An 11,205-nucleotide genomic window follows, 5' to 3' on the forward strand; every position below is an offset into this window, starting at 1 on the left:
AGTCCCACAAGCGGACGTGGATCTGGTGGCGAGGGACTGGAACAAGGGGATACTAGTATAAAAGTTATCCACGTACAGGTGGTAACCCTTATCTAGCAGTGGGTGCATAAGGTCCCACACAAGTTTCCTGCTAACACCCAGAGTGGGGGGACATTCTGGGGGTTCAATAAAGGAATCTCACTCCTCATACACACAAAACTTGTAAGTGTACCCTGAGGTGCTCTCACAAAGTTTGTACAGATTCACGCCGTACCTCGCCCGCTTAGAGGGAACATACTGGCGGAAAATGAGTCTCCCCTTGAAAGCAATGAGAGACTCCCTTCCAGGTACACAGGCCTCCAATAATTTGGCCCCAAAGTGATCGATGACCGGCATGATTTTGTACAGGCGGTCATAGGCAGGATCACCTTGGGGGGGACATGCTGCATTATCTGCATAATGCAGGCATTTCCGGATGGCCTAAACCGGGAGCGTTTCATGGCCGTACTGTAAAGTGGGGTCTGGTAGAGGACGTCCTTTAATGAGCCATTCGCAGTTTCACTGTACCGGCCGTGCGTACTTACAGGTGCATGGCTTAATCTTTGAGACAAGCATATGCTACTGGCAGGCTCAACCAGGTAGGCGACGGAGCAAGGAGGGGGTTTCCCCACTCCAGTAATGGCTGACACTAGGTTTTTTGACTAGGCCCATGTGCAGCACGAGGCCCCAAAACGTCCTCATCTCGGCTGCACTGACCGGAGTCCAGCCACCGGCCCTAGACAAAAAGTTGAGCAACGAACTGTTGGGTATACAGGTTTGTTTGCTCCACCATCAGATTTACAAAGTGGTCACTGAAAAAAAGACTAAAGTAGTCGTATTCAGTGAAGCCCACTGTGCAAATCTGGATTCCTGGTTGGCCTACAAAATCAGGAATCGCAAGCTCAAAATACTCTGGGGTACACCATGCAAGTTCACCATTAGGGGGCTCTGGTGGACTTAACTGGTTGGCCGGAAAACTAGTACGAGCCCCAGAGCTGCTCGTACTAGTGTGGGCCACAGGGTCCCTAGCATGGCGGTCCCCTTGCTCTGCCGCCTTGGGGGCTCATCATCATCGCTAGATGATGAGGAGGACGCGGATGACAAAAGGAAAGTGGGGTCATCCTCATCCTCACTGGGGCTCTCAGACTCGGAGGCAAGTTGGGCGTATGCCTCCTCGGCCGAGAACATCCGGCGGGCCATAGGGGAGTGTGTGTGCGTGCGTGGAAATTCAAAAATGTGAATTTTTATTTTATTTTATTAAAACTCGCTGATCAACCGTCCGGAGTTGATCAGCGGTGGGGTGTGCGATGCGCTAGCAGTGGCCGGACGCTAAGAGTGCTGGCCACAGTCAGCGTACGCAGAACAAAAAAAAAACTGCTTGCGCCCCCAAAAAGTTGTGGGGGGGGGGGCAGGGGGGCAAGTTGCAGCACCCCTGGGGGGGTCTAGGGTCACACAGCTGTGCTGTGGACCCTAGACACCCAATTTAGGGTGATGCAACCAAAAACTAAACTTTCCCTGAATATCCCTGCCTAACCTAACCTTTCCCTAGCCTTTCCCTGAATACCTTTTAGTGCCAGATGGCACTGTGGAGGGTCAGAATGGGGTGCTGGGTTAGAAGAACGATGCATCTGATTGGCTGCAGGGGCGGACGGGCGCTTTAAATTATTGCAGCGCTCCTCTCCTCCTCCTTTCTGTGTCCGGGAGCCGAGGAGAGAGGAGCGCTGTAATAATTTAAAGCGCCCGCCCCTGCAGCCAATCAGCCGATCCTGAGAGGTGATGTCACCATCACCTCTCAGGATCGCAGGATGGTGATTGGTGACCTGAATAACCCCGACCTGAATAACCCGGAAACGCAGCAAACCGCAGGTCTGAATTGACCTGCGGTTTGCTGCGATCGCCGACACGGGGAGGGGGGGTCACAGGACCCCCCGCGCATTGTCCCAGAGTGCCTGCTTAATGATTTCAGCAGGCACCCAGTTCCGATCACCGCCCGGCGGTGATCAGAACTACACATGACGTACCGGTACGTCATGTGTCCTTAAGTACCGGGACATCATGCCGTACCGGTACGTCATGTGTCCCCAACAGGCTAAGATTCATTTTGCAATATAAGGTAAGCTCAGTGACACAGCAGAAACAACAGAAAGCATAGTGTTAATCTGTTGTTACTGGGCAGAAGTCTAGACCAATCACAGCCAGCTTCTCACACAGCAAGAGTTTTCACCAATCACAGACAGCCTGTCTGGGAATTCCCCCAGCTCCTGCTGATAGAATCATTTTTCACCAGAGACAGGAGCTGAAGAGACATTCACTCCACTGAGAGCTGAGTTTTATCGGAACAAGAGGCCAAAATAGGTAGTTAAACAGTTATATAATGTTCATATTGTTAGTATTGTGTTTAGAACTGTATACTGAACTAGATATATATGTGTTTACTTACAGTTCCACCAAATTTAATTGCAACCATACAATTGCAAATTTAAATTGCAAGCTACAAATTGCAAGCATTCAGATTCCATATTGCAATCCAAATTGCATACAACCATACCAGATCATACTCAACCAAACTGCAAATAGTCACTGCTAACTGCATTCTGCAAGTGAACTATTAGTTAGACCTCAGATATACCTCTCAGAGAGATCATAAAGTGCTTAAATAACTTAAAGTGAGAGTACAGATACTCAAGAGAGAAATATATCCACCATTTTATGTTGAATAAGAAGATTGAACAGTTGAACCACCATCGTATGCATACTGCCATCTTGTGATATCTTTTCAACACGTGTTTTGTACATGGAATATCTGCTGCGGAGGCGGCAGTGTTATATGAAGAAAAGTTGAAGTTAATAAAGAAGTTATTTCAAGCATTTGGTGTGCTCTTTAAACCTACTGTTTCCATAGAACGGCGCTAGAGGAATTACAGAGTAACAAACAGTCTGGTTAGACTAAAAGTCAGAGATATCAAAATTCTTCTAATGCCACAGCACAAAAGACATTTCATAGTGCTGCGTCTGCCACAGATGGTGCAAAATGATGAGAATAGTGGTAGTATGGAGATAGAAGAATGAGGCAGGTTTGAATCCAGCTGAGAACTTTACTGTAACCAGGTTCTTGATAACAGTTTACGTCCAGTTATGAAACAGTCTCTTATGAACATGCAGGTTGGATGTGGTAAATCCCAGTAACAGGCTGTACGTGTAGTTAGATCTCAGGCTATCATAAGTAGTGGTGTACTCAGTGTTAATCAGCTCTTTGCCTTGCTTCAGTCTCAGTAGAGGTAGTTCAAGTCTTTATCTTCTACACACAAGTGATGCAACAGATATCTTATTTGTCCTTAAAATAACGGTGAGGTTGCCGGAAGCTAATAAATCCTTCACCTTGATACAAAGGCGTCTAGAGCCCAGAATAATGGCTATTGTCCTTCCTTTGTCTTTCCACAATAAACTTTGTAATATCCACTTGACACTCCGGAAGAGTAGACGGTAGAATACAGACTTCACCTCTGTTCCTGGCTTGACACTGAGATATAAATTGGCTCCTCTGGACCGTGGAGCCTAAGAGAGAGCTGAGAGGAGAGGGGACCTCTCCTTCCCCCTTGTTCCTCACTCCATCTCCTTCTTCAACTCCCACACTCTGAACACTCCCTAACTAGGCCTGAACTGTGCTATATATACAGTGGTGCTACCCCCGTCTAGTGGTGTAATGTGTGTAGTGCACCTGACAGCCTGGTAACAGGGATTTCACATAAGAATAAAATACAGCATGATGCAACATATGACATAATAAACTTTAGCAGTGCCCACGTACACTAGTGGGATGCTGCACTCCCATTGCTCCTTAATAAGATCGAGGGGTCCCCTCACTCGCCACCCATATAAAAGCTCAAAGGGCGAGAAGCCCGTCGATTCCTGAAGCACCTCCCTATAAGGAAAGAGGAGGTGAGGCAGGAAACACTCCCAATCTTTGTAAGCGGCCGCAAACGTCTTCAGCGACCACAGAGACCATTAGTCTGGGAGTGATACGGTGAGCTTATCAGAGGTTTTATCCCACAGACCTTCCATAGTTGATGTGTTATGGTTATGGCCGTGAATTGGGTACCCTGATCAGATATAAATTCTCGGGGAAATCCTACTCTTCAGAATACCTTAACCAGGGCATTTGCTACTGTCTACGCCTCAATATTGGGCACCGCTACTGCTTCGGGGTACCTAGTGGCATAATCCACTATGGTTAGGATATAATGTTTACCTGAGCGACTAGGTTGAGCCAGGGGCCCTATTAAATCCACCACTACCCGACTAAAAGGTTCTTCAATGATGGGCATGGGAATCATTTTAGCTTTAGGGTGGTCATCAATCTTACCCACCTGTTGGCATACTTCACAAGTTTGACAATATCGTCGGACATCATTAGAGATTCCCGGCCAGAAAAAGTTTTGGGTCACCCGGTATGGTGTCTGCCGAATTCCTAAATGGCCAGCTAAGGGGATGTCGTGCCCAATTCTCAACAGCTCCTGCCTATACTTTTGGGGAACTACTAGCTGACATTTCTGTTTGGGCCCTGAGACATTCGTCCTAGAATCGATTAGCCTATACAATCTGCTACCTTCCCACACATACTGCTCCCCCTCCAGTCCCCCTTGATCAGTTACAGATTTTTCCTGGTATTTTAGTAAGGTGAGGTCTCCCGCTACCTCTTTCCCAAAATCCTCAGGGGTATCCCAGGGTAGGGACTCTACTGTCGCTGTCGGGGAAGTGGATCTTACCTGGGTCTCCGAAGTTTGTGAGGGGTTTTCTGTAGCATGACTCTGGGCTATGGTAGTTACAGCGTGAATCTACTGGTTGGGTGTGGGCATAACGGCAGACGAAAGAGGACCCAAATCATTGCCGAGTATCACATCGGCAGGCAAATCCTTCATGACCCGCACCTTCACAGTTCCAGACCCCACACCCCAATCCAAATGAACCTGAGCAGTAGGGATTCTATAGACCTGCCACCCGAACAGCAATAGATTTGCCTGGCTGCTCGTTGTCATTGTTGAGCAAATTTTTGCCTTTACTGGATTGGCTTCATGAAGGAACCCCCGTGGCTCTTCTCTGGTTAACTCCCGGGCCTCCCAAGTAGTGGGGACCGGGTAATCAATTGAGTGAACTGTTGCCCTGGCATTGGTACCTGCTGGACGATTCCAAATCGGTCGGGGTTGTTCCAGTGGACAGTCCCTGCGGTAGTGTCCCACTTGCTTGCACCGGAAACAGCGAGGTCCAGTAGTCTATGGCTGCCCTATGCAACTGGCAAGCCCACCCTGCGTACGAGTCCGACTCCGCTTTCCTGGTATTTCTAAATTTTACTCGCTCATAGCCACTTAGGTCCTGATCAGGTATGGCTCTGAAGGCATCAGCTGCTTTTCCAGACAATTTTCCAGCCAAAATTGGAACCCATTCCCCCTCTGCTACCTTGTGCAGGGCACATTGTCTCTCGAAATCAGCCAAATACCCATCAATTTCGTTTGTGTGCTCCTCAAATGCTTTAAATGCGCTGAAAGGAATTTTCTACTGTTCGGGGTTAACTCGGGAACTGTTCTGTACAAACACTGTAGTTATCTGTGCCTCCACTAGACAGATTTGTAATTCTCTTCATTTGTTCACATTTTCATTCGCACTATAAATGATGCGAAAGATAATCTTAGGCGAAGGGTTTGGCCCGAACAGCGCTAGCGTTCCCTTATTTCTCTGTCCACTTTGCTTTCCTACATACGGACAGCAGGGGTTGCCACGACCAAGTGCTCCCTGTCCAGCTCCATTAGCTCGCTGATGATGAGACGCTTGGCTTTATTGCTGGCACTGCCCCCATGTACTTCCAGTATTTCTTTCAAAGTGTTGCGCTTGAGTTGGGTGTAGCAGCCGTCCTTTGGGGTGTGCGGGCTGTGCGGCTGCACAGGGCGCCATAGCAATAGGGGCGCCGGGCGGCCGACAGCCCGACAGCTCGCAGTGTAATATGCGGCAGGCGAGGTGGCACTTGTGTTCTCCCTCGGGGCGGGCCCCCCGCCCCCTCACCTGTCTGACCTGATGCCCCCTCCCATGTGTTTGACCTGTCACCTGATGATTCTCCGTGCTGTGAGTCTGGCACGTCTGCTGCATTTCACAGTTCACACTGGCCAATCAGCTTTTCGCTGTGCAAAGATCCTGCTGCTGATTGGCCAGTGTGTAGGACTGGAGCAGCAGGCGCTCCGCTCGCATCCTGCTTGTTCCTGTGTCACTCACCGTGTCACGGTCTGCCGACTACAGCCCGCCCTAGCCCAGACAGACTGAAGGACTGCTCTGGAGACTGTCGAACCGAACTATAAGGTAAGTTACCTTATAGTAATTTACATGCACTAGAAAACTGATCCATACCCTGCCCAATTTAGCAAAGTGGCAAGATTGAGCAAAAAGTCACAATTGTTTGAGCAAAACAAAGCTTGTGCAAAAATGTGTGGCTTCTTAGTGCCACAATTCTGGTGCAGGGGGAATGATAAATCTTCCCATTGTGTTTTCTAGCACCTTCTGAACTATGTTATAGGCATTGTTGTGCCCATGGAGGGAAAAGTAGGGTAAATTAATTATGGCACACCAGGGCCTGCCTTTGGGGTGTGCGGGCTGGTAACTACTTGGTTGGATAGCCAGCCAGCCTATGCCATGATGCCAGCAACAAGCAAGGTTAGCTCGCACAGGGCGCCTGAACACCTAAGGCCGGCCCTGGATACATGGAAAAGGGACAGTCCCACTGCTGCCACCAAATGAGACAGTCTGATCAACTCTCATCGTCATGGGTTCCCCTTTTCTTCAGCCGGACCACAATTATGCCATACAGGCGGGCTAGTATAACCCCCACACATGAGCCAAGCCTTAATGCTGGGTAAAACAAGTCTGAGTTTATTGCCACACATGCATCCAATTATACAGTGCACAGAACACCCCCCTTCCCCATAGCCTGGGAGATGATTGAGTTACAAACTAAGCCAACCTCCAACTTCCCCAGGACAGAACAATACAGTATTGTAAACCACTCCTTTGATGTGATTTTTCCTGGACAGAACAATACAGTATTGTAAACCACTCCTTTGATGTGATTTTCCTGAACAGAACAATACAGGGTTCTTGGCATTCCAGGGGAGGCCGTCTCCATTCGGGGACCAAACAAACAGCCGAAATGAAGGAAATACGAAAAAAAAAGGTGCAAACGAATCCATAGTGAAAGGGCTCTCCTTCACAAACGCCAACATGTATTCATGGTTGTGTTTTCCCCATTTAAGTTAATGGGAAGCTTTTTGATCGTATATTATGCAACGGAAAATGACAATTTTTAGGTCTCTTTTAGCAGTGTGAACATATCCTCAGGGTTTGTCCACACAGAATGGAAAAAAACTCACTGAAAAAAGTGGCCTAAACGGGTGGAAATGCTCCAAACCCAGACACTGTAGCACGTCTATAACCGAGTGAGCAATTCCTCCGCATGCGGTCCGCAGACAACAGCAATCCCCAGCAAAAAATGCGTACAATGGAGGATGCCGGTGCAGACCGCATGCACCACAAGGACATCTTACACAAAATGATACATTGTGCAGATAAAAAAATATATATACACAAATCACTGCAGAAAATGCACCAAAATGATACGCAACTGACAATACTAGCTAATTCCTCAAGCCGATGTTAAAAGCTGAGAACTTTGCCAATATCTTCCAGTCAGGAACATATCGGAGCCCCTCATGCACCACGTCACGGTGTCTCAGCAAGCGTGGGGTCCTACCACAAAAACGCCTGTGGTGTGTGAACAGGGTCTGAACAATGCTAGAAATGAACTCACAGCCAGGCTCTCACATGCCTCCACAGGATGGAAACCCTGCGGATTTGGCGTCATGGATTTGTCTTCAGTAAATCCGCAGTGTTGGGCAGTACCAGCCAAGTTGATGGGATTTTAGCAAATCTGCAGTGTAAATTGACCCGAAGAGAGTATTTTAAATCTGCAGCATGCCACTCTCTGCTATAGAATTCATCTTTACAACCAAAATAATCATCAAAAAGATGAAACACAATGTGTGGAAATATACTCAATATTACCAAAAAATCAAGAACACACATGTATAATCATGACATATGTTATTAAATGACATCATAAAAGACAACATATACACTCACTTAAAGAATTATTAGGAACACCTGGTTTATTTCTCATTAATGCAATTATCTAGTCAACCAATCACATGGCAGTTGCTTCAATGCATTTAGGGGGGTGCTCCTGGTCAAGACAATCTCCTGAACTCCAAACTGAATGTCAGAATGGGAAAGAAAGGTGATTTAAGCAATTTTGAGCGTGGCATGGTTGTTGGTGCCAGACGGGCTGTTCTGAGTATTTCACAATCTGCTCAGTTACTGGGATTTTCACGCACAACCATTTCTAGGGTTTACAAAGAATGGTGTGAAAAGGGAAAAACATCCAGTATGTGGCAGTCCTGTGGGTAAAAATGCCTTGTGGATGCTAGAGGTCAGAGGAGAATGGGCCGACTGATTCAAGCTGATAGAAGAGCAACGTTGAGGTCTGCAGCAAAGCATTGGTGAAGCCACAACACGCACAACCTTGAGGCGGATGGGCTACAGCAGCAGAAGACCCCACCGGGTACCACTCATCTCCACTACAAATAGGAAAAAGAGGCTACAATTTGCACGAGCTCACCAAAATTGGACTGTTGAAGACTGGAAAAATGTTGCCTGGTCTGATGAGTCTCGATTTCTGTTGAGACATTCAAATGGTAGAGTCCGAATTTGGCGTAAACAGAATGAGAACATGTATCCATCATGCCTTGTTACCACTGTGCAGGCTGGTGGTGGTGGTGTAATGGTGTGGGGGATGTTTTCTGGGCACACTTTAGGCCCCTAGTGCCAATTGGGCATCGTTTAAATGCCACGGGCTACCTGAGCATTGTTTCTGACCATGTCCATCCCTTCATGACCACCATGTACCCATCCTCTGATGGCTACTTCCAGCAGGATAATGCACCATGTCACAAAGCTCGAATCATTTCAAATTGGTTTCTTGAACATGACAATGAGTTCACTGTACTAAAATGGCCCCACAGTCACCAGATCTCAACCCAATAGAGCATCTTTGGGATGTGGTGGAACGGGAGCTTCGTGCCCCGGATGTGCATCCCTCAAATCTTCATCAACTGCAAGATGCTATCCTATCAATATGGCCCAACATTTCTAAAGAATGCTATCAGCACCTTGTGGAATCAATGCCACTTAGAATTAAGGCAGTTCTGAAGGCAAAAGGGGGTCCAACACCGTATTAGTATGGTGTTCCTAATAATTCTTTAGGTGAGTGTATATAAATAATTGAAGGTATGAATTAATATATAGCAGCAATGCAGTAAGCGCTGTGAATAGGCAGCTCCCCAGTAGGTACACAAGGTAAAAAAATCCCCCCTCGGAAATAATCATTATGGCTTAACAGCACATTGCATGAAAAGACATAAAAGGACTCCTCAAAAACCGAAGGAGGAAGTCCATTCCAAATGGTACAGGTAAAAACTGCAAGGGTTACATAAGCCAAAAAAGGGTAAAGGAGATAATAGCATGGAAAACCAATTGCATGTAATACAACCCATATACAGCCAAATAACAGCAAATATCGGATCAATACCCGATGAAGTAGAGTAGGGGGAATGGAGCGAAACGCGCGTCGGGGTGCGCTCCCTAGAGGTTTAGGCTTGTTGCCAATTTTCCATCATAAATTACGTCCTATGTGGACATACGTACAACTGTGGCTAGCACTTGTGGGAGGGCTATGACTAGCACTCCTATGAGGGCACAGTGGATAACACCCCTTAAAGCACTTTTGCTAGTACTGCATACTATAGGGGCTCTTTCTAGTCCTCATATATGGAAACTGTGGCTGACCCTGTTATGGAGTCACTGTGGCTGGAACTTTTTAGTTTGTCCTTGTCAGAAAGGATGGGGCCCACAGATGATGAGGACCACAGTGTGGGACAGTTTTTCCAGATTGGCACAGGCGCACAGCACTTAACACTGCTCCAGTCTTTTTAAATGTTCCCCTTTAAGTTTGCTGGGGGGGGGGGGGGGGGCAATCAGTGAACATCCAAAGAAAAAACTATTTGTGATCTATTCTGAGAACTGTAGTATGAGTACATTTATAATAGCTTTTAGTATACAGTAGCGCCTGCTACTGCTTAGTGAATTACTATTAAGTATGTTTAACTAGTGACTGCAGAAATGTCTATGTGATACTCTCTCAACTCAATGGAATGGCTTGATTTTCAAACTCAAAGCATATGTTGACTTTAGCCCCAGGCGGGTGTTGATTTATTAGCTGTGGCTGTAGTTGTGCTTCTGATATAAGAAGAAAAAACAGTAGCTCTCCTCACTTTTACTTGAATCTGCCTTGCACATGGACCCTTGATCTCTCATAAAAAATAACCAAGATAAGGACTGATGTGCATATCTTTAACTCTTGTTCATCTTCCATCGGGTCAAAGGCATAATATGAGGCTTGTGGGCCCCGATACAAAATCTGCACCCCATCTACCACGTGTAATTTATAATACTGGTGGCTTCTTATGTGGTTAGAGGGGAGTTTGGGCCCCTTTAAATACCAAGTTCAGGTGAAACTGCTAACTACCCCTATAGCTACAAGGTGTCATTTAAATCGGTGTATTTTGGGGCTCATAAATTGCCAATTATAATGGTGTAAATTTAGATTGACGATTAGTGCATGCCAAATAAATAATTATTTTACTTCACCATGAATACAGACCAGTTAGGAGCAATCTCTTCCTTATGATCCTTGAGCAAAGTTGACAATTCATATTGTCTGATTCCAGGAGTAAGTATTTCATCTCTGCAATAAAATGTAACAAACCTTCCAAAGGGTGCAGACAAATGTAATGGGTGTATTAGACACCCTGATCAGGCAGACGATTGTCGGGAGGGAAGCGTTCCTTCCCGGGCAATCGTCTGATTGCTAGCGGAGGAGACCACTGCTATTACATGCAGTGATCTTGTCCACTGCATGGGAAGAAGTGATCACTTTCCCATTGCTCGTCCCCAAGCTGCACAGTTGTTTGCCGGCGGCAGATCGTAATTAGACAGCATGCTGAAAGATCTGGATTGCCCAATGAACAAGGGTTT

General features: G+C 46.7%; 1 long non-coding RNA gene across 1 annotated transcript; it reads left to right on the forward strand.

The window, feature by feature from the left end:
* The first annotated feature begins 515 nt into the window (after positions 1–515).
* On the forward strand, positions 516–10,692 carry LOC120998502. Its single transcript, XR_005778412.1, has 3 exons — positions 516–617; positions 5,279–5,283; positions 10,680–10,692. It is a non-coding gene; the product is annotated as an uncharacterized LOC120998502 (long non-coding RNA).
* Positions 10,693–11,205: the final 513 nt, after the last annotated feature.

The sequence above is a fragment of the Bufo bufo genome, chromosome 4 (genome assembly GCF_905171765.1).
Source record: "Bufo bufo chromosome 4, aBufBuf1.1, whole genome shotgun sequence".
NCBI classification, from domain to species: domain Eukaryota; kingdom Metazoa; phylum Chordata; class Amphibia; order Anura; family Bufonidae; genus Bufo; species Bufo bufo.